The sequence below is a fragment of the Staurois parvus genome, unplaced genomic scaffold (assembly GCF_062004578.1).
Source record: "Staurois parvus isolate SC_StPar_1 unplaced genomic scaffold, SC_StPar_1.0 ptg001215l, whole genome shotgun sequence".
NCBI lineage: Eukaryota > Metazoa > Chordata > Amphibia > Anura > Ranidae > Staurois > Staurois parvus.
In genome coordinates, this window is record NW_028319011.1 from 293,113 (window position 1) to 318,586 (window position 25,474).

General features: G+C 42.3%; 1 long non-coding RNA gene across 1 annotated transcript in view; it reads right to left on the reverse strand.

Annotated features, from left to right (window-relative positions):
• Positions 1-5,609: 5,609 nt before the first annotated feature.
• LOC149438122 (uncharacterized) overlaps positions 5,610-25,474 on the reverse strand; it is a 31,123-nt gene continuing 11,258 nt past the window's right edge. Inside the window, exon 3 of the long non-coding RNA XR_016307952.1 lies at positions 5,610-5,972. This is a non-coding gene — a long non-coding RNA (uncharacterized LOC149438122). The remainder of the gene's footprint in view (positions 5,973-25,474) is intronic.

The window sequence follows — 25,474 nt, forward strand, 5'->3', positions numbered from 1 at the left end:
TGTCAGAAGTCTAAAGTAATTCATAAAAACCCCAATGTTCTCCTGATGTATCCCATCAGGGGGGAAACACACACTCCTCCCCCTCCATGAATGATCTCCACTCCCTGTGTGCCTCCAACCTTCATTTATAACTCAACAACCCCAACCATGGTGAGGGAGGCCTGGAGCCTTGTTCATAAACAGTGCCTGTTATGCAGATTGCCATGTATCTCAATGTGTGCAACCATCACAACATCCCATTGTCAGGAGAGGAGATCCCATGAATTCAAAATACAAATAATTCACCAGCAGGAATTATTATAAAGGTGGAAATTGACTGATGGACATAAGAATTCTATGCTGAGCCCCCCAGAAAGGAGTTATTATCTCTAGATGAACATAGAAGGCCCATAAGTTAGTATGGAATTCAGGCTAGATCAGTCCCCACCCCACCTGAACAAGACAAACCATCCTCTCCCCTTCCACTCCCCCTTACTCCCCTCCCCCCCTTTTTTTTTCTTCTTTCCTCTCCCACTAGGTATACCTCTACTAAATGTGTACAATCATCACAACATCTCATTGTCAGGAAAGTAGATCCCAGGTATTCAAAATACAAATAATACACCTGCAGGAATCTTTATAAATGTGGAAATTGATGTTATATTTCATTATTTATTCATTCATTTTTTATTATTTTATGACAAATCTCATGAATTTAAAATGTGCTTTCCCCTTATAGATTGTGAGCATCATAGACTTCAATGTGTGAAGACAACTCGGTAGTATATATACCATACAGGAGAATAATAGTTCATCTCACCGCTAACCAATAGAAATGTCAGGAAATCGTTACTAAGCTATCAATGTCCAAATCATATAAAGGGATCTCTGAACTTTTCAGTACGAGGGCCAATATCTGCGGGCTAAAAAAATATATGAGTTACAAGAGAATGGATCCATTTTCCTTTGAGTTTTTTTTGTAATTGGCACAATATGATTCACAACAGAGAAAGAACTTCACTAAAGCAAAGCAAAGACATTTCAACTAAACCTGAGCCATTAATAAAGGTCAAACAAAAATACACCCATTCTGCACTATTCTCATCAAAGTCCCCTTTGTATCAGGGTCCCCATAAGAGTTTCTTTTAAACCAGAGTCCCAATCATTTTCCTGCAAAATGTCTTGATAAACTCTGGAATTCATTTTCTCATCAATGACAATGGTCTTTAGCTGACACTCTGGGATTCTTCTTTACCTCATGCAGCATTCTGCGCTGTGCTCTTGCAGTCATTTTTACAGGACGACCACGCCTAGGGAGAGTAGCAACAGTGCTAAACTTTCTCCATTTGTAGAGTCTGTCTTACCGTGGACACATGAACATCAAGGCTTTAGGAGATACTTTTGTAACCCTTTCCAGGCTTCACGCAAGTCAACAATTCTTGATCGTAGGTCTTCTGAGAGCTCTTTTCTGCGAGGCATGGTTCACATCAGACATTGCTTCTTGAAACCAGTAAACCCAAAACAGGTGTGTGTTTTTTAAGGGCAGGACAGCTGTCAGCAACACATCCAATATCATCACACTGATTGGAGTCAAGGTTGGCCCACTCCTGTCTCCAATTAGCTCTGGGAGAAGTCATTAAGCTAGGGCCTCACATACTTTTTCCTCCCTGCACTGTGAATGTTTACATATTATGTGCAATTAAACCATGCCAACATCTAATGTTTGTGTAGTATTATGTTCAGCAGACTGTGTTCTTCTATTTTTGTGACTTAGATGACGTTCAGAGCACATTTTATGCCCAATTCATGCAAAACTCCATGTAATCCCAAGGGGTTCACATACTTTTTCTTGCAAATGTACATCAGGGACCTCATCAGAATCCCATCTCACTTCAGGGTCCCTATCAGAGTCCCATCTTACATCAGGGTCCCCATCAGAGTTTTCCCTTACATCAGGGTTCCCATCAGAGCCCCTTCTTACATCACATTTCCCATCAGAGTCCCCCTTACATCAGGGTCTTCATCAGAGTCCCCTCTCACTTTAGGGTTCCCATCAGAGCCCCCTTACATCAAATGTCCCATCAAAGCCCCCTCTTACATCAAATTTCCCATCAGAGTCCCCCCTTACATCAGGGTCCCCATCAGAGCCCCATTATATCAAAGTCCCTATTAGAGCCCCCATCAGATTCCCTCTTAGTCCCCATCAGTGTCCCCTCTTACATCAAAGTCCCCTCTTACATTAGGGCCCCCATCATAGCCACTCTTACATCAGAGCGTCCATCAGAATGGCCCCTCACAGAGCAGTCCCCCCTTACATCAGGGACCCCATCAGAGCAGAGACTGTGCACATCAGCTGTGGGTCAGATAACATCTTGTAGCCAGCATCATGTGGCCCGCGGGCTGTGGTTTGGAGACCCCTGATATAAAGTAATACCGTGAAGTACATTTTATATCGCTGCAGAATACACTATGTATCCACTACATTAACTTCAATATATAATTAGTAACAATAATCCCAAGAAATAATGTATTATATATGTACAAATAAACTCAAAATTAAGCATAAAATTGCCAACCTATAAAAATTGTGTTTAATTTGCAGAAAATGTAGAAAACTGTTGTAATTCCTACACCGTTCACCTGATTTGGATGTAAAAACCCTCAAATTAAAGCTGCCAGTGTGCATTTAAAGCACATCTTGTTTGTTTCATTTCAAATCCATTGTGGTGGTGTATAGAGCCAAAAATGTTAGAATTGTGTCGATGTCCCAATATTTATTGACCTGACTGTATGTAACATATCTGTAAAGAATTACCTTCCCAGAAGTGTGTGTATTCATGTACAACTCGTGATTGTCAAGGGAAGTCTGGAGCTTCAGCTAGTCACCAAACTAAAGAGATCAGATTTCTCCAGATATCACAGATTATATGAGGTGACTCTATAACCCGGCCTTGTATATTTGATAGCTCTGGAGACTCTTCTCTGTCATCTCACTAATGAGATTGCTTAATGCAATATCCTTCTTCTGGCAGTCTCAACAATGACTTATCTTTTTCTGGGGTGAAGGTAAAAAATTGTATCTCTAGATATGAAACCACCAATGACTGGTGTGTCTCACACTTTGAATGGGAGTGGTAAGCTTGCAAGCTATATACTTGGAGACCTGGTTACCAGTCCATGCACTTGAACAAGATTTCCGTACGATGATGTACTTTTAATGTATTTTAGGCTTGTTATTTACCCGTGTAAGTCTTCATTGTGTCTCTCAAAAGCCCCAAGACTGTTCCTGGGCACCGCCATCTTGTGATGTCAGCAGCTCCAGCAGACCCAGAGCTGTCACTCTAGTGACACTCTATAGCAGCCTTTCTCAACATTTCCAACACAGGGGAACCATTGAAAAAAAAACTTTCCAGTATCAGGGAACCCCTGGTAAAAATGAATGTATGTACAATTCATGATACATTAGTGTGATGGTCAGTGAGAAGAATGCTTCTCAAGCCAGCCATACATGGAAAGAAATTTAGCCGGTTCAGCAGAGACCAGCCGAATTTCAATCCATGTATTCACTAGCTGGTTGTACTCAAGTCGATCTATCGATCGAATTGTGTACAACCAACCTGTTGAGATTTTCCTGAATGATCAGTGCCACTATAGCCAGCAACACTGATCATTGTTTTCTGTTGGCAGTGAAGGCTCCCCACTATCAGAATACAATAGGACGGTGGGAGGATTCCCCCACCCACATTGAATGGGGGAATTAACTCTTTTTTTTTTCCAATTATACATGGCCCTTACACATTGGGAAGAATTACTTCTTTACAGATAGCTAAAAAGATCATTGGTGTCAGTGGGAACTTACAGTTGTGCTCAAAAGTTTACATCCCCTGGCAGAAATTGTGAAATTTTGGCATTGATATTGAAAATAAGACTGATCATGCCAAAAAATGCTCTTTTATTGAAGGATGATGATCATATGAAGCCATTTATTATCAAATAGTTGTTTGGCTCCTTTTTAAATCATAATAACAGAAATCACCCAAATGGCCAGCATCAAACGTTTCCATCCCCTGGAATGTTTGGCCTTGTTACACACACAGTGACACACACACACAGTGACACACACACACACACACACACACACACACACAGTGACACACACACAGTGACACACACACAGTGACACACACACGGGTTAAAATGCCAGTTAGAGGTTAATGTCCCACATATGTGGCTTTTTAAATTGCAATTAGTGTCAATGTATAAATAGTCAATGAGTTTGTTAGCTCTTACGTGGAAGTACTGACTAGGCTAGATACTAAGCCATGGGGATCAGAAAAGAGCTGTCAAAAGTCCTGCGTAACAAGGTAATGGAACTTTATAAAGATGGAAAAGGACATATAAGGATGTCCAAAGCCTTGAATATGCCAATCAGTTCTGTTAAATCACCTATTAAGAAGTGGAAAGTTCAGGGATCTCGATACCAAGCTATGGTCAGGTAGACCAAGAAAGATTGCAGCCATAACTGACAGAAGAATTGTCTGGGATTCAAAGAAAAACCCACAGACAACCTCAAAAGAAAACCAGGCTGCTCTGGAAAAAGATGGTGTGGTTGTTTTTCAGGAGTACAATACGGTGATACTTGAACAAAAGGAGCTGTTTGGTCGAGGTGCCAGAAATAAGCTTTTACTGCACCAATGCCACACAAAAGCCCGGTTACAATATGGCCGACAACACTTTGACATGCCTAACCGGGCCTTTTTGTGTTATTGATGCAGTAAAGGCTTCTTTCTGGCACCTCGACCATGCAGGTTATTTTTGTTCAAGTGTCATCATATTGTGCTCCCTCAAAACAACCACACTGTCTTTTTCCAGAACAGCCTGTATTTTTCTTGTGGTTACCTATAGGTTTCCCTTTGTATCCTGAACAATTCTTCTAGAAGTTGTGGCTGCAAGCTTCTTGGTCTACCTGACCTTGGCTTGGTGTCAAGAGATCCCCGAACTTTCCACTTCTTAAAAGGTGATTTAACAGTACTGATTGGCATATTGTATTAGGTACACATTGCTAGTGCCAAGAAAATATCCCCCACACCATTACACCACCAGCCTGAACCATTGATACAAGGCAGGATGGATCCATGCTTTCATGTTGTTTACACCAAATTCTAACCCTACCATCTGAATGTAGCAGCAACCTTCCCATTCTCCTCTGATCTCTGACATCAACAAGGCATTTTCGTCCACACAACTTCCACTCACTGGATATTTTCTCTTTTTTGGACCATTCTCTATAAACCCTAGAGATGTTTGTGAGTGAAAATCCCAGTAAGATCAGCAGTTTTTGAAATACTCAGACCAGCCCGTTTGGCACCAACAACCATGCCTCATTCAAAGCTACTGAAATCCTCTTTCTTCCCCATTCTGATACTCAGTTTAAACTTCAGTAAGTTGTCTTCACCATGTCTAGATGCCTAAATGCATTGAGTCGCTGCCATGTGATTGGCTGATCAGAATTTTGTGTTACCAAGCAATTGAACAGGTGTACATAATAAAGTGGTCGGTCAGTGTATACAGTATATGGACAGATAAGAACACAACAGAACAGCCAAAAGAAAATCATACTGTACTATACATATTTTATCAGATTTATTTATATAAAATAACACATCACAAATGTACACGTTAGCTACAACTAGACAGAACATCAAGTTTATTTCTCCACTTTAATTCTAGGTTCACAAATGCAGAAAATCATGTTGCAATTTAAAAAAACTATGATGAGATCTAACCTCAAAGGCATGTCATCTTTTATGTCTGAAGATTAGTTACATCATTTCTATATGAGCAATGACAATGATTTCTTTTATCTGTACATTTACCAACTGCTGCATAGTTGACATCACATGACCACCTGAGGACTGTCACCTGCCCACAGCGGAGCTATCTTCCATTGTGTGGTAGCACGGATTACTAATTTGGCAGTGAAATTTACTGACCTGTAAAAAAAAAGAAAGCCTTTATGGATTTCTGAACATTTATATATAAAAATAAAATGAAATTCACATGAACCGCAATGCCTTCCCATCAATAAAAGTAGTAGATTCGGTCGGAGTAAAAACTGTATTGAGAAATGTATTATCTGCCACTTAATGAACATTGAGGTAAATGTGGTTCACCAAAGAATGCAATAAAGTACAATTTTCAAACAATGGTGGAGTCATAACACAGTCGCTCCGCTAAATCACTGCTGGCACCGGAGTTTCAAGAGACACAGCTGGCCTTGACACAGAGTATCCATATCATTCCAAAGAGAAGACAGTTATGTTCTTAGAGCAGATTTTGTCCAGCCAAAGTGACTTGGCAGACTGGTGCTGGATTTCACTTTCTCAGCCTATACTGAGGATATTCTGCGTGATAAGATGCAGTCATGGCGCCTGTGACATACAGAAAATACCTTTTATCTATATTGACTTCACATAAGGTAAACCTGCCATAGCAAGAATGTAGACAGGTGACAGGGCCTCTTTATGTGGATGTGCCTGACAGGTTTGGAGAGTTTCATTATTCTACAGAAGGGGCTCATGGGATGAGCCTTTGGATGTCAAACCAAATGGGAAACAAGGAATACTTCTGTTATGTAGAAGGGGAGCTGTCCACTCTTCAACCAGTCCCAGGGTAGGGACCTGCCAGAACAGTATTCTATAGAACCCCACAGAAACCATACTACCCTTCCTGCATGTGGCGGCATCTGTAGGGTGACCCGTCCTGGCTTTACCGGTACCTGTTGACAGTCACCTGTACACCTGCTTCAGGCCTTATACCACCAGTTACCAAAGAGATACAGGGAGGGTTAGTGTTAGGGTTACAGGGAGGGTTAGTGGAAGGGTGTGTTGGGGTTACAGGAGGGCTAATGTTAGGGTGTGTTGGGGTTACAGGAGGGTTAGTGTAAGGGTGTGTTGGGGTTACAGGAGGGTTAGTGTAAGGGTGTGTTGGGGTTACAGGAGGGCTAATGTTAGGGTGTGTTGGGGTTACAGGAGGGTTAGTGGAAGGGTGTGTTGGGGTTACAGAGAGGGTTAGTGTTAGGGTTACAGGGAGGGTTAGTGGAAGGGTGTGTTGGGGTTACAGGAGGGCTAATGTTAGGGTGTGTTGGGGTTACAGGAGGGTTAGTGGAAGGGTGTGTTGGGGTTACAGAGAGGGTTAGTGTTAGGGTTATAGGGAGGGTTAGTGTTAAGGTGTGTTGGGGTTACAGGGGGGTTAGTGTTGATCTTAGTGTTACAGGGAGGGTTAGTGTTAGGGTTACAGGGGGGGGGGTTAGTGTTAGGGTGTGCTTGGGTTACAGGAGGGTTAGTGTTAGGGTGTGGTGGGGTTACAGGGCGGTGTTAGGGTGTGTTGTGGTTACAGAGGGGTTAGGGTGAGGGTGTGTTGGGGTTACAGGGGGGGTTAGTGTTAGGGTGTGTTGGGGTTACAGGGGGGTTAGTATTGATCTTAGTATTACGGGGAGGGTTAGTGTTAGGGTTATAGGGAGGATTAGTGTTAGGGTTATAGGGAGGGTTAGTGTAAGGATGTGTTGGGGTTACAGGAGGGGTAGTGTTGGGGTTACAGGGGGATTAGTGTTGATCTTAGTGTTACAGGGAGGGTTAGTGTTAGGGTGTGCTGGGGTTACAGGAGGGTATTGGGGTGTGTTGTGGTTACAGGGGGGTTAGTGTTAGGGTCTGTTGGGGTTACAAGGGGGTTAGTGTTAGGGTCTGTTGGGGTTACAGGGGGGTTAGTGTTAGGGTGTGTTGGGGTTACAGGAGGGTTAGTGAGTCACATGCCTGATGAAGGGGTCCTGCGAGACTCCGAAACGTTGCCTTGCTGTAACTATGTGATGGTTTATTAAAACCTTTGGACTCACATTGGTGATCCTCGGTGTGCTGGTGACATTTTTTCCTTGTTCACACAGACCGTCTCCAAGTCCAAAATCACAGAGATTTACTCTCATCACAGTATTGTTTGGTTGCTCCCCAGTCTGTCCTGCACAGCAAACTGGTTCCAGGTTGGAGCATTCTCCCTAAGCAGCCTGGGAGTTTTATAGAGCCCAGAGCTCCTAACCTGCTACAGCTGAGCTCATTAAATCATCAGTGAGCTAAACAGGCTCACTACACAGCACAAAGGAGAGACAGTCAGTGTAGAGCATGAATCTGGGACAAATATACCTCCCATCCTGGACACATCCCCTAGTTCTTCCTGGCTTTCTGTCACAGGTATATGTTGTCTTTTTTTCTTCAATTATTAAAGTGTATGTTATTCCAAAAAAAATTGTTAAAAACTGTCCATTTTGGTTTTGGTTTTTGGCCAAGTGCATCCTGAATTTTCGTTTTCGTCACGAGAATTTTCATTTTGGTGCACCACTACATAAATCCCTTTGAAAGTCTGAACTAGCAATTTATTTTCAGACCTTTATTAATCTGCCGTATTGCTGTTTACGACAAAGGGAAGTTGCAGGCAGAGTGGAATGAGTTATGAAGCTTAATAACCTTCTCGGAGCTTTTTGTTTCCCTCATTAACGTATAAGAATAGTTGGAAAACTTCCTGAGTGGAATACTGAGTGGAGAGGCATTACAAAAATGAAAACTTATTTCCTTGAATTCTGATTAGTGGGAAGATACAGCAAGCTCTTCATCTAACAACTATAACACTGCAAACAATGCTGGTTTTTACATTTATATTTTTTACATTTATATTCCTTATTTAAAAGGGTTAGTCCTTCCAAAATTGATATATTTTTTATTCTTTTACATAAAACCAGAAACCACCAAACTCTGCGCTTTTGGTTTCACCTCCGATATCAATTTATCTGATGAGTACCCTCCAATTACCTTTTGGGGCGATAGTGCAGAAAATCTAACCAAATCCAATGCAATGATCCCCTGAAGACATCATAACAGACAAAGCGTGCTGGGTGGAGCCTCGCTAACTACGGCTGTTTATGTCACCTCTGGTGACGCAGGTTCCAGTGTCATGGAATGCACGGAGCCAATGGAACCCTAAGCTGAATTCTTATTATTTGCATGCTGGTGCGTTGGACTGTTTTTTAAATCTAATAAAAGCGGTATTACACTATTGGGAGTCCTCTTTTTATGATGGAGCTGCCGGGAGCTGGTGGAGAGTCGGGGGAGAGCTAGAAGGAGAAAGCTGTGGAGGCATGACACAAGCGCAAAAGACCTTCTTATGTATGTATGGGGTTCCATGAGATCTGGTGAGTGGCGCCCACTAAGGGGTGCTGGAAGGTGATACACGAGCACTAGAGTGACTGGGGAACAAGTCCCTGGTTCAAGAGGACTTTATTGCAGTCACCATTATATGCATTTCAAGAGCACTTTATTTTAAGAACACTGTATTGCAGTTATGGTTATATGCATTATTTAATGAACTACAACATCTCTGAAAGATACACAAGAGAAGAATTAGACCGACATTTTAGTATTGCACTTTATGAGTAATCTACCTCATTACTGTACTTTAGGATAATGCACTTTGTTTTTTTGCATGTTTGTGAAGAATTATATATGTGGAGTATTTTTTGGAGTACATTTATTGTATAAGGTTTGGGGTATTTAATCTAAATGTGCTGCACCATTTTTGGTTATGATATATTTTTTAGATGTTGGGAAGTTATACCTTTCAACAATTTTCTTGTATCTCTTTGGAGACTCTTTAGGTGAGATATCTGCCTTGTGTTCCCAGGTCTGCACAACTGCTGTAGCCATTAAAAGGCTTCCCACCCAGACCAGGATGAGTTAGAACCTGCCAACATGATTAGGAACATTCAAAACTCCAAAATGTGAAGGAACAGAGCCAGGAACTACAAAAGAGACATCCCATGGCTGGAGTCATCAAGAGATATAGGAAGTCAGTGGGCCAGTCCAACCAAAACTGGTATTTATGTTTTTGGTAAATGTTGGGGAGTTATATCCTCCAACATGTTCCTTCTATTTATTTGGATATTCTATTGGTGGACCTTCTGTCTTGTTTTCTCAGGTCTGCATAACTGCTGTAGTGGCTATAAAGCTTCCCACTCAAAACAGGATGAGCTTCATCCTGGTCAGGAACACTCTAAACTCCGAAATGTGAAGGGACAGAATTTGGAAATACACAAGACACCCCATGGGGCAGCACACTGCCTAAATAGTTAGCACTCCCGCCTGGCTGTACTAGGGTTGTTGGTTCAAATCCCAACCATGGCACCACTTGCCTGGAGTTTGCATGTTCTCCCTTGCCTGCGTAGGCTTCCTCCGGGTACTCCGGTTTCTTCCCACACTCCAAAGACATGCTGGTAGGTTAGTTGGAATATGTCTAAATTAGCCCTAGTATGTATGAGTGTGAGTTAGGGACCTTAGATTGTACAACCCTTGAAAGTTAGGGATTGATGTGAATGTACAATATATATGTAAAGCGCTGCGTAAATTGACGGCGCTATATAAGTACCTGAAATAAATAAATGTCTTGAGTCATCAAGAGATATGGGAAGCCAATGGTTGAACCCCAGCCTGGAAGATTTCATCCATAATTGAAATATTATTTTTTCCCAAGCTCAGACCAGTTTTGAAAGGGCATACTGTATGCTGGCGACAAGGAGGCGACAATGTGGGAGATTGGGTAACTTACATTGTATGTGAGTGTATAAGTGTATGTAGCTTTTGGAATACAGTGTTTTCTCTTGGATCCAAAGTAGCTGCTATTCTTTCTACCCCATCCTCACACTTCGCTCTACTCACTTTGTCTATGGACACTTGCCCGGTTCAATCTAGAACTGTAGTTTCCCATATTCTGATGTTGGCTTGTCTAACTATGACTTATAACTAGAAATCAATGAACTCCTAATATATTAACTCCTAATAGATCGATAGAGTTCATTTCCATTTTACCTATGAGATGTTCCTTGTGTTTAGTAACCAAGGCCTTAAGGCTTTTAATGCTAAGTGGTCAATTTGGGACCATATGTTTAATGTTATAGGAAAGTAGAGAAAATTGTGGACTCGCTAAAGCTCCTTTATCGGATGTTTCATGACCAATGGTGCTTGTTGAAAGGGTTTTCCTTATTCTTTTCTTTAGGTTGTTTGTGTAAACTGCGCAATTTACTTTTGATATGCTATACTGTACAACTGAGATAGCTGTACATACCTTAGATAACCTAGTTTACCACAGATATGAGTATTGTCTACAATTTTTGTATCATTCCTTTGGTTTTGAAGATTTTGATGGATAATGCTGTCTGTACCTATGATTTAATAATAAAAACTACTTAAAAGTGTGTGTTGTGTTGGTGGTGCCGAGTGAAGGTTCTTCACCATTCAGACATTGATCATATCATCAATCAGACCCCAGTCAGTGACCCATACTGTATAACCAGTTGCTTCCTGCACAGACCTGCGAACACAGCGTTTGGCAGAGGCAAGTCTTCCAGAACCAACTTTCTTGCAGATCCGAGACCTCCTAGGACCGTATGCCTACAGCCTCAATGGCAGCTGATGCTGGCACACTCACCTTTTACCGTCTCCTGCTTGTAACTATTGGTACTTAACAATATAGTAAAAAATGAAATTTATACAACTGGGACCTAGATTAATCTAAATTCTTAAACCATTGACAACCGCTTGTGGTCCAAAAACACCAGGCTGGCACATCCATCAGGTTTCCGTTATTTTGTCCACCCCGTCTATATGTACACATATTACAGCTGACAATCTCTTATCTGTTGATAATAATAGTGTTCCTGAACACTCAGGCACCATATTTCTTTCTATCTCACTTAAATACTCAGATATCTAATTCTGCCTATACAGAGCCTTGAAAACATACAGATAAACCAAAATTATAGGGAAATGCGTGCCTGGCTCCCTCAGGCTTTTACCTCATTTTCCTATTAGGAAATGTGATCTTGTTAATGCAGCTTCCTATCAGCATTTTCGTGGCACGGGGAAGATGAGTGAGACATCGGCCTCAAGAGCTGGAGAAACATACAATGGATAGGAAGACTCTGCTTCTCCAGCATTATCGCTTCAATTTATCAACCAGAACAGCTCTATTTTCATAAAACTGTATGCAACGGGGAGACCAGAAATCCCAACAAACAAAAGATTGGGTATATAATACTGTGTTGCGTCTAACTCAGCCTTTCCTAAACCAGGGTTTCGGGGGAATCCAGAGGTTCCTTTAGAGCAGTAGTCTCCAAACTGTGGCCCGGAGTGAATGTAGCCCTTGGCTTGCTTTCATCCCGCCCTTGGGGCACTACTCCATCCAGTAACTCAACAATGGGACATCATTTCTGCCACTGACACCAACAATAGGGCGCAATTCCTCTCACTGGCACAAATGATAGTCTACAATTCCACCCAATCACACCAATGATGGGGCACTATTCTTCCTAATGACATGAACGACGGGGCGCTATTCCTTCCACTGACACCTACAGTGGGGCACAAATCCTCCTAAACACACAAAGGATGGGGCACAATTTCTCCCACTGACACCAACAGTGGGGCACTATTCCTTCCACTGACACCTACAGTGAGGCACAATTTCTCTCACTGACACCAATGTTAGATACAATTCCTTCCAATGACACCAACCATGAGGCACTATTTCTCCAATTAACATCAATGATGGGGCACTGTTCCTCCCAATGAGACCAACGGCAGGCCACTAGTCCTCCCACTGACACCAATGATGGGGCAAAATTCCTCCTACTGACACCAACATTAGGGCACAATTCCTCCCACTGACACAAATGTTGGGGCACAAGCCGTTCCACTGACACCAATTATGTGGCACTGTTCCTCCCGCTGACACTACTGATGAGACACTATTCCTCCCACTGACACCAAAGATGGGGCATTATTCCTCCCACTGACACCAAAGATGGGTCACTGTTCCTCCCACTGACACCAATGATGGGGTACTATTCCTCCCACCAACACCAATGATGTGGCTTTATTGCTCCCAATGACACCAATGATAGGGCACTATTCCTCCCCTAGTTCCAAAGATTTAGCATTATTTACTCCCAGTGAAGCCAGGACATTTTCTTCTTTGACTTCCTACAGTCTGCCCCCCTTAAGTCTGAAGGACAGTAAACTGGCCCTTTGTTTAGAGAGTTTGGAGACCCCTGCTTTAGAGGTTACTAGGGGGTTCCTTGAGAAGAGAGTAGTGGCAGATTGCGTACACTGACCACCAACGTAAGAAGTGACTTTTACACCGACCACCACCGACAATTACTATTTTTGCTTTAATTTCCTAATTAACCCCTTTCTGACCATGTAATGCGGAGCAAAGAAAGGGGCTCAGCATCCATAGAGGTCTGAGGAGAGCATGCTAACTGCACTTCAAGCACCCTGACCAAGCTGTCAGTGACAGCTCTTGATCAAGGCTGCTAACTAATAGCCATCGGTCTCCCAATCATGTGATCACTGTGGGAGCCAATCACAACATGCCGCCTCCTGGGCATTGAAGCCCAGTTAAAGGGTCACCAGCACAGCTTCTGTATCAGATGACTGCTGTGATTGGCTCCCACACTGGTCACGAGATCAGAAGCCTGTCCTGCTGGCTCCCAGTCAGCAGCTTTGAGTCAGTATGATCAAAGAATGCTGTCAACCTCAGACCGGCGTGGATGCATATGTAAGAGGTATAGAAAATAGGCAGCCCCATAAAATTAAAATCCAAAGCCTAATACCTAATATAACAGTAATCTATCTTTGTCAATAGAAGATACTAGTGATTGCATTTTTATTGTACCATCACAAGAGGGCAGAACTACTTCCTGTGATAATAGGAAGACACAGAAGTAGGAACTAAAAAGCTAACACTTTGTTTCCTACAAGACAGTGATTACAGTGAACATATCCAGTCACATGTAATTAAGGGTTTTCTGTGTTTGTTACAGGTAAGCAGGAGGCTGTTTAACATGATAAATAGGACAAAATGACTTAACATGTACCCTGGTGATCAGTGAATGCCGCTGTTACTATTATGCAATCAGATTACTTGTAGCATAAATGTGAATATATATTGCAGCTATGTGATTTGGCGCTAAGATACAGGGAATGTGATTTCTCTATTGTAATACGCTATTGTTATGCAGAATAGGTCACTAGCATATCTGCAGAGGTCTAGATATTCAATATTGCGATTAAAGGTGTTTATTAATGTATATGAAAATACTTATTAATGTATATGGAAATATTTAGTAATGTATATGGAAATATTTAGTAATGTATAGAGGACAGTGATTACAGTGAACATATCCAGTCACATGTAATTAAGGGTTTTCTGTGTTTGTTACAGCCATTCCTAATAAAACACTTCTGGTTTCACCCGACCCATCCTTCGCACAGTTGAATTATTTACCGTATGTGCAACAAAATTGGCGCCCAACGTGGGGCCGGGTGAAAGGCACGCCAAAAGGTCACGGAAGTGAAAAGGAGTGACTACGCTGTCCGTGGTGAAGTTACAGAAAAACATTAGGAGTATGGATATCGAAAAGTTGCAAGACGAAATCAGTGGACACCTGATTCACATGACAGTCGATGATCTCATGGAGACTTGCCAGTTTATAAAGGCCTCCGAAGCAAGTATGGCAAAAGGAAAAACCCGGCGCCATTACATGCGGATAGTGAATGAGGTGTTAGATGAACTGGTAGAGACTGAAAGTGAAGAAGTGGTGACACAATTTCTGCAGGCAACCAAGAAATTCATTGGTGAGTTAGAGAAGAGAGATAACATGGAAGCACCAAGCGATAGTGGCAAAGACCTTTAGGCAGAACAACAGTTAAAGGATTTAAAACAGCAATACTACAGTATACAGGAAAAACTTCAAGAAACGGCCAAGATGATAGAGGGACAGATGAAAGAACTTAGCACTAAAGACAAAGACTCAAAAGGAAGTTCTGCAAATCAAGACCCTAATCTATTTGCTCAGAGACTTTCCCATACTAACTTGCCAGAAGTTACAATCAGAAAGGACTTTAAAATTGCTGGTCAGATAGGTGAAAAGGAACAGAAAGATAAGCTGTCCTATACTAACCTCATGTACCAGATTGACATGGGACTGCAAAAGGGGTATCCCGAGTCAGAGCTTGTGGAAGCTGTGGTGAAAGCCATTAGTCCTGGGTCAAGTCTCAGAGGCATGCTAGAGCTGAAGAGTGGACTGACCCTAGTGCCACTCAAGAGAATCCTAAAAAGCCATTATAAAGAGGAAAATGCTTCCGAACTATACCAACAATTGATCAATATATCACAGAATAGTAAAGAGACTCCCCAGAACTTGCTATTTAGGGCCATTGCATTGAAGGACCGTTTGCTGTTCGTTTCACAAGGGGAAGGTTCAGATGAACACTTTGGCACTGAATTTATACAAAAGAAATTCTTAAGGTCAGTGGGCACTGGACTGAGAAGTGACCATATCAAGTTTCAACTAAAACAACACTTGGACGATCCTACAGTCTCAGATGAGTTGCTCATAGAGAAGATGAATGAGGCTACAAACATGGAGATGGAAAGGGAGCAGAAACAAAAGAAATCTGAGCACAGTAACCTGACGAAGGGAAGAGAGTGCCAGGCCAACATCCTCCATTGTTCTCAGGTACCAGGCACCATCCCTTTGCTTCCATCACAAACAAGTAGTCTGGCAATCCAACAGCCTTCAAAGAGTAACTCTGACCTTGAAAAGATTGTAATACAGTTGCAACAAGAAATATTCGATATGAAAACACTTCTCCAAGATTCGAGAACTCGACAAGAACATGGCTTTGGAGGACCTAGAACAACTGTTGGACGAGGGACAGGGACTTGTCAATCTTGTGAAAAGACTGATCAGAGAACTGCATGTGACCATTGCTTTAACTGTGGTCGAGCTGGACATAGGGCGAGACAATGTAGAGCGGCCAAACAAAATCAGTTAAACGGGAGAAGGTTGCTGTTAAGGGACCGACAGTAACCTGTGCCAGAACCAAACCTGCGTCCCAAAGTGCAAATCATGTCAGTAGTAAAGAAACCAGTCCCCAACCTACCATCAGAGCTCTGGCTGGAAAGTTAAACGCAGGCTACTGGAGGAAAACGTCAACCTGCCCTGCTCAAAGTCTATCCCCGACAGCTGAAAAATTGCCAACCAATGTGAATGGCATCACTTTGAAAAAGCACAACAAGCTACTGGGTCTTATTGGAAAGAGATGCCTTGTGAACTGTGAAATGGACAACACTCCTGTCCAGGCCTTATGGGATACTGGCTCTCAGGTTAGCATTATCAATGAGGGCTGGAGACAGCGAGTACTGCCACACACTGTGCTCCGATCGTTTGAAGAACTGCTGGGACCAGGGGTACTCCAAGGGAAAGCAGCAAATGAGACAGAGATTCCGTTCTCAGGTTGGATTGAGGTAACCTTTCAGCTTACATCGAGCAGTAATACTACCAAACAGTTATTAGTACCACTAGTAGTCTCTGAGGATGAGAAAGTGGCTGAGAAGCCAATTATCGGCTATAATATAATTGAAGAAACATTCAAAGAGACAGTTGCTGATGGGAAGAAAGTTATCCCAGGTTTTGTGGACATATTAAGAACAGCTTTGGAACTGCCAACCCCCAAAGCAGAAGTCCTTGTAAGCTTACTACAAGCCAACTGTAGGGAAACCAGTGGTTCTATCGTAAAGACTGGTACTGAGAACCAAAGAATCCCTGCAAATACTGTAACATACATCCGGTGTAGTGCTCACACCAAACCGTCCTTGCAGGCTCAGACAGTTTTGTTTACACCGAGTGAGGCTTATCACCTGCCGGATGGACTGCATATTGGTGAGACACTAGTCTCATTTCAAAGAGGACAATTCTCCAAACTGACCATTCCAGTTTGGAATACAACTAAACGGGACATTGTGTTACCAGGTCAAACAAAGATTGGAGGTGTAGAGCCCATAAAAACAACATATCCGGCTCAAGTACAATTGAAACAATCAGCAAATGTGTTTACTAATTCGGTGACCTCTGAACCACAGACACTCAAGGTAGGACCAAAAGGGAAAATTGGAAATCCAAATGAGACTTATCCGCGGGTGGGGGATGATAATCATGAGTGCTGGGACCCGCCAGTGCCTTTGAAACACCTCCCTCCTGAAGATCAACAAATCGTCAAAGAAATGCTAAGGGAAGAATGCAATGCTTTTGCCAAAGATGACTCTGATGTAGGATGTATTCCTTCTTTACAGTTACAGATTCGTCTCAAAGACAGTACACCAGTCACGAGAACTTACATGTCTGTGCCGAAACCACTGCACCAAGAAGTTAAGGAATATCTGCAGGATCTGATAAATCGAGGATGGATTGCAGAATCAAAATCATCATATTCCTCACCCATTGTGTGCGTAAGAAAGAAAGATGGCAGTTTAAGACTGTGTTGCGATTATAGAGAGTTGAACCAGAAGTCCATTCCTGACCGTCATCCAATTCCTAGAATCCAAGACATGCTGGACAGTCTAGGAGGAAGTTCATGGTTTTCTGTGCTAGACCAGGGGAAAGCATACCATCAAGGATTTATGGAAGAAGCCAGTCGACCATTGACAGCATTCATTACACCTTGGGGTTTGTATGAATGGATCCGAATACCCTTTGGTCTGAGCTCTGCACCAGCCGAATTCCAACGCAGTATGGAGACATGTTTAATAGGACTGAGAGATGAGATTTGCCTGCCATACTTAGATGACAACCTTGTTCATAGTAAATCATTCCAGGAGCATGTGGAGCATGTCCGGTCAGTACTCCAACGTTACCAACAACACAGAATCAAGTTAACAGCCAGGAAGTGTGAACTTTTTCAAAATAAAGTCAGATTCCTGGGCAAGATTGTGTCAAAAGAAGGCCACTCTATGGACCCGGCTGACACGGCACCTGTTCTTGCCTTAAGAAACAACCAACCAAAGACTGTCGGAGAACTCAGGAAACTATTAGGATTTATTTCCTACTATCGCCCTTATGTTCAAAACTTCTCCAGAATTGCCAAACCTCTCTATGAACTATTGTCAGCAGGTTTGACACCTACCACAACCTCAACACCAGATAACCAGACAAAGAAGAGGAGGAAACCAATCCCAAAGTCAAAAGGTCAACTTCCATCCTATCAGTCTATAGCCTGGACTGACCATCATCAGATAGTACTGAACCAGCTCATTGAAGTGTTAACTCATCCTCCAGTTATGGGTTACCCCGATTATTCCAAACCCTTTGTTCTTCACTGTGATGCCTCACAAGAAGGACTAGGAGCCGTATTATACCAAGAGCAAGAGGAGAAACTAAAGGTGATTGCTTATGGGTCTAGAACTCTCACACCTGCTGAGAAAAACTACCACATGCATTCAGGGAAGCTCGAGTTCTAGCAATGAAGTGGGCAATATGTGATAGATTCCGAGATTACCTATATTACTGTCCATCATTTGTTGTATATACTGACAACAATCCACTAACCTATGTCCTCACTACAGCAAAATCGATGGGTTGCAGAACTAGCTGACTTCAACTTCACTATTAAATATCGTCCTGGGAGAAGGAATGCTGATGCAGATGTACTTTCTCGTATGCCATTGAGTCCTGAACAATACATGCAACAATGTTCACAAGCAGTAGACCCCAAAGTCATCACTTGCATAACCCAAGCAATTCAAGCACATCAAAAAGAAAGGATACCTTGGCTATGTCCAATGACGATTGCCAATACAACTGATGCAGCACCAAAGAAGGTAACTCAAATACCAAAAGAGACAATAAGAACCGCACAGAAGGAAGACTCTGTGATTGGAAAAGTATGGGAGTATAAAAGCCAAAACAAGTTTCCATCCAAACAGGAACGACAAGGTGAACCTGTTGATCTTTTCATACTTATGAAACAGTGGACCAAACTCTACCTCGACGACAATAACATTTTGAGACGGAAAACATCATCTGGTTCTCAACTAGTGTTGCCCAAGTTGTACCATCACTTAGTATGGAAGGAGTTACATGAAGAGATGGGACACTTAGGAGTAGAAAGGACTGTAAATTTAATCAGAGAAAGATTCTTTTGGCCACATATGCAAAGGGACACTGAGCATTACATCACACGTCAATGTACTTGTCTGAAAGACAAACGGCCAAATAAGCTTGTTCGGGCCCCGTTGAACAATATTGTGACAACTTATCCTTTTGAGATGGTCTCCATTGACTTTCTTCATCTTGAGAAATGTAAAGGTGGATATGAGTATATCTTAGTGGTAATAGATCATTTTACAAAATTTGCTCAGGCATATGCAACCAAGAACAAGTCCGCAAAAACTGTTGCTGACAAAATACTCAATGATTTTGTCTTGAAATTCGGATTTCCTACCAGAATTCACCATGATATGGGTAGAGAGTTTGAAAATCACTTGTTTTTGACACTAGGGAAGCACTGCCACATCAAAAATTCTCACACAACGCCATATCACCCAGAAGGTAATGGGCAAGTTGAAAGATTTAATCGTACCCTGCTATCCATGCTTCGTACCCTGTCACCAGATTCCAAAAAGGACTGGAAAAATTCACTAGCAAAGGTAGTCCATGCATATAATTGTACTCGAAGTGAAGCTACAGGACAATCTCCATTCTTTCTACTGTTTGGAAGGTCTCCAAGACTACCCATTGATAGTATGTTTGACACTCCAGTAACTGAAAAATACACTGAATATGTGAACATATGGACAGATAGAATGTCTGAGGCCTATAAGGTTGCTTCAAAAATAGCTACTCAAGCTGCACAGAGAGGAAAAGAACACTATGGCAAGAAAATTCATGGAGCTGAACTTCTACCAGGTAGCAAAGTTCTAGTCAGAAATCTTACCGAAAGAGGAGGTCCAGGAAAATTGAGATCATTTTGGGAAGATACCATACATGTTGTTCTTAAAAAGAAGTGTGCAGACAGTCCAGTGTATGAAATCAAACCAGAAACTGGAAAAGGCCGAACAAGGATTTTACATCGCAACTTACTATTGCCATGTGATTATCTACCTAGCGACCAAGGTCAACAAATACCCAAAAGAACCAGTGCAAGAAAGCAAGGGAAGGATCGAAATACAACTCAACAACCTACACAGACATCTGAGGGAGAATCAGAAAATGAATCAGATCACGAACAAAGACACTGGAGATCTTTCATACCAGTCACCCAGCATGACCACCCAGAGGAAAGTACAGAGCTAAATCCAGAAGCTATTGAGTTCTACCCACGTCAGCTGGAAGTGAGTATGATATAGAAGGAGTCAGAGAGACTGAGCCTACAGATCAAATTGAACAAACTGAGTATGCATTTGGAGGTATAGAAGAAGAATGCCCAGCAACAGAGAACACAGAACAACTTGTTGAAAGTGATGTAGAGGAGAATGAGGACCTTTCAGATTCACTTCCTCAATGTAGAATACAACCCTACAAGAACAGGAGACAACCAAAGATTTTGACATATGACACTTTAGGTCAACCCAGTAGTGTTACCAGAGTTTCATCTATACAGGTTATAGACAGTATTCCTACATTACCTGTTGACTCTATCTGGTATTTCAGTTCAGAATGTTTTGCTGAAGACTATAGAAGTTGGTAGAAGTGATTATGTTTATTGATCCATTGTTTACTATTTGGGACACTATACCAAAGTTAATTACCAAAACCACAATAATTATATGTTGCTTTTCTGTTGGTTCAAGTAAGGAAAAATATAATTGCATTTGTACTGCAGATATTGTAGGTCAGGCAGAAACAGTTTTAGGTGAGGGAACTAGATGTTACAAAGATACAAAGTCGGCCGATAAAAGTACAGAGCAGTTGATGTCAACGTTATGCTGCATTGTTGATGTACAATGGGTATTCTGCCATTATGATAATAAGGTATAAAAGTAATAAGATGTTCCCTAGTTTCTCATCACCTTTGTCTAAACTTAGTAACCTATACAGATATGTATAGAAAGGGGTTTTACTAAATAGTTGGTTACACGCAACTATATCTTGCCAGGTACTATAGCGCTGTAGGCCTGGTGGGAAGCTGTGATGTAATAGGGAGTAGATGTCACAGGGAGGATGTTTCCTCAAGTAACTTGGTTACTACTTACCATTGGCTTCCTATGGTTACTACTAGACAAGTAAAAGAATGTTTTCTTAAAAAAGTTCTGCGTATGTCAGGGACGACATAACAATTTGTGGGGGAGAGTGTAAGAGGTATAGAAAATAGGCAGCCCCATAAAATTAAAATACCTAATATAACAGTAATCTATCTTTGTCAATAGAAGATACTAGTGATTGCATTTTTATTGTACCATCACAAGAGGGCAGAACTACATCCTGTGATAATAGGAAGACACAGAAGTAGGAACTAAAAAGCTACACTTTGTTTCCTACAAGACAGTGATTACAGTGAACATATCCAGTCACATGTAATTAAGGGTTTTCTGTGTTTGTTACAGGTAAGCAGGAGGCTGTTTAACATGATAAATAGGACAAAATGACTTAACATGTACCCTGGTGATCAGTGAATGCCGCTGTTACTATTATGCAATCAGATTACTTGTAGCATAAATGTGAATATATATTGCAGCTATGTGATTTGGCACTAAGATACAGGGAATGTGATTTTTCTATTGTAATATGCTATTGTTATGCAGAATAGGTCACTAGCATATCTGCAGAGGTCTAGATATTCAATATTGCGATTAAAGATGTTTATTAATGTATATGGAAATATTTAGTAATGTATATGGAAATATTTAGTAATGTATAGAGGACAGTGATTACAGTGAACATATCCAGTCACATGTAATTAAGGGTTTTCTGTGTTTGTTACAGCCATTCCTAATAAAACACTTCTGGTTTCACCCGACCCATCCTTCGCACAGTTGAATTATTTACCGTATGTGCAACACATACAGTATGTGCGGTGGCTGGACATTACAGCCCACCTTTCTTGCTGCTGCATATATGCATTGCACTGCTGGCAAGAGCTTAAGTGCACCCCATTCTTTAGTCTGTTATTAAACTCTCTGCAATCTACTGATCAGACTAATGTGCTATGAACTGCTGGGCTAATCATTTTACTGGAGGGCTCCTGACACCTGAAAACCTTTCTGTTTCAGGGGTCCCTTCATGGTACAAAAGGTTGAGAAAGGCTGGTCTATTTCCTTAAAGCATAAGTGCACTTTAAACATTTGTCCTTAATTACTTGGCCTGAAGAATGCCCTAATAAGTCCAATTCCTGTTTAGGTGATAACCAGGCATTTCAGACACAGAAATCTCCAGCCTGTGAGCAGTATGCACACTTTTTCTCTTCTTGCAGCAGCTGTTCTTGGCCACCAGTAGAGGGAAGCAGCGAGACGGACTTCACAGTCATCGGAAATACAAAATCCATCTCTTTTCTTGCTTTTGGCGCCCTTTGGGCACATATGCAGAGAAGATGTAAAAACACTGCAGATAGACTGAAGGCCGTGTTTGTCTGGTTGCCATTGGAGAGTTCTCCCCACTTCCTGTTTAGTAAAACATTGATATTTGCATAGGAATTGAGGAGAAATATCTCTGTTGAAGACCCCCTGACATGACAAGGGTCCAATCCCTTCCCCAGTATATCCAAAACTAAGAAAAAAACTTCTGGATGGACATATGCTTTACGGCAGTTTTCCAATAGAAAAGCTTGAAAGTGATATTAAGCGCTCAGTCTTTTTAAGCACTTTCAGCAGCTGATTTAATCGCTCACACAGTATGCAACTTCTTTATGTTTTAATCTTTTTTTATGTTCCAGTGTAAGCTAGTGCCCCAGGTTTCCTGTTTCAGAGTGGCTCTTTTCTCTTTCAGCATCCTATGGAGCCACTCTTGCATTGAGTTGAGTCTCTCTACACTGTGTGCATCAATAGAAACACACAGCCCTGTAGCCTAGGATGACAAGGCACTCCCCTGATCCACCTTCCTCCTCCCCACTCTCTTATTCAAGCTAACAGGCTGGAGACTCCACTGTCCACTGTTAAAAATGCTCCTTTCCCGCCCATCTATTCTGACTAACCCATGTAGGAAAGATATGTATACTTAGCTATTTCCAGGCCACTTTGATCTGGTCATGTGATCTTCCCTGGATCAGCCAGCAGAGGCTGCAGGGGAGAGAGAGCGCTCCAACAACAGCTAGTGATGCCTTGGAGTGGTGACATCACCCACAGGCTTCAAAAGCCCATCCATTGTCGGTGCTCCCTCCTCTCTTCTGCAGCTGTGCTGAGTCCATGTGACAATTAAGTATTCAAATCTTTCTTATACAGCTTAGTCAGAATAGGTGTTAGGAGGGAGCATTTTTAAGAGTAGGTTTTGCCTGGAATTCCACTTTAATTATTTCCTGTGAAAACTGGAAGTTCAGGGAAGCAGCACTGAGAGAGCAGGAGCCAGACGCATTGAAAGTTGTAAACTGCAAGTGCTGGGTTATGAATTCTAACGAACGGTTTACTAGGGAAAGATTTCTTCATTGTGCCCAATGTGTTAAGCAAAAAAAAAGCTAAGGGTTGATTATCACTTTAACCTCCCTAGCGATATGATTATTTCAATATTTCTGTGCTCAAAGCTAGAACTTCAGTAGAAAATTTTAATTTCAGAAACATAAGTTTGATTTTATAATCTTCAGTAATGTTCTTTCAATCGTAGTGATGCGAAAATTCTTCTATTCTTGTTTCTGCAGGTAGGGCAGACCAGTGAAATGAATGGGCTGCCTACACGCAGAACACAGGTCGCCATCATGGGAGCCAGTGCTTAAAGTGGACCTCCAGGCTCCCCCCCAAAAAATGAAAGTCAGCAGCTACAAATACTATTACCTGTCCAGGTATCCAGCGTTGTCCTCCCTTGAGCCGATTCTTCATTTGGCTTTGGGTGCAGGTGCCAGCATCTTCAGTAATCCGGACACCTGGGACACCAGACAGGTCCTACAAAACTACGGGGCCATTCACAAAGTACAGCGCTCCTCACGCATGCGCAGTGGGCACCCGGCTGTGAAGACACAAGCTGTCACAGCTGGGTGCCCACACTGAAGATGCCAGCGCCAGGGAGAAGACAGCCGGTGAAAGCAGGACACCGCTGGACCGAGGAGCAGGATCTTCTGCACAGTAGAGCCGAGCGGCCAGCCCGGTATTCTAACACGGCAGCGGCGACAGGGGGAACACCGGGCCAGCCGCTCCATAAGACTCACAGACATTTTCCCCCATTTTTTGGGGGGAAAAAGTGCGTCTTATGGAGCAAAAAATACTGTACATATGGGAATGTCGACGACATATTATTTTGAAAGGAAAAGTTCACCTTTTGACAAAAAATTATACTTTTTTTGCAAGTAAAAAAATGTGCATTTATTATACTTTGAACTAGGACCTTGGAAAGCATTACACCAGCGATCAACAGATCACAGGAGCCATGTAGGTCTCCTGCAGACTACCAGTGTGATCGCACATCCCGTATGGGCAAGCAGATCCAGCCTGGCAGGAAGACCCAATGTACCACCACAACGCTAACAGCACTGTGGTAGTTCATTGAGGACCAAAAGCTGACAGCCACTAAGACTGTTGGGACTTGTAGTACATGCTGGAAAAAGGGTGGTGAATTGCCCCAAAGAGGGAGAGAAGAGATCCTCCACCAACACCATACACAGCCTCTTACCAAAGAATAAGACCATAGGTCATGTGGTCCTACACAGCATATACAGACGGTCAATGGAAAGCAAGGACCATATATCTTCTCCTACAGGCCTTCTTTGAAGCTCAGTAAGCTCTGACATGACTCCATATTATTAGCTGCGCACGCAGTAAATGATGGAAGTGAAGTTTTCCACCTGTTAGCTAGGTGTCTCATCACACAGCTGAAGCAAAAGAATGTTACGTCACTTCCGCTTTCAAGGCAAACCATGTCGTCACTTTCACACCTGCAAATCATGTAGTGTTTCCATATTTTTGTCCAACTCCTGTAGTTCTGTATTTAATTTTTTTTAGGAGAACACACCCCATGCTTCCGCGTTCCTCGCTTAGGCACGAATGACATCCTCCCCACCCCACCTGAAGCCCCCTAGGATACCAACATCATGTGTCCCAAGTGGCTTTGGGGCAATGTACAATACGCTGTGCATGTGCAGTGGAGTGTCATCGGGAGCTGCTTGCTAGGACCTGGAAGAGAACGCTGGCTCCAATGATGGCGGCACAAGGCCCTGTGGGTTCCGCTTTCAGCAGATTACTGCAGGCTCTGTTTGCCGTCACTTATTTCTCTGCTTATTCAGAACCCCCCATTTGGGGTTACAAATCCCTTCATTATTTATAGGTTTTCTGTTCACTTATCCCCAGTAGGGGGGTCACAATTGTGTACATTTAGTGATTGTTAGTGATTTACAGGCCGTGAGCCTGACTTCTTTCTTTTTTCAAAAGTACCACAATTTGTGGTTTCACGGATTCACTTTGTTTGTCCCTTAGTGGGATCACT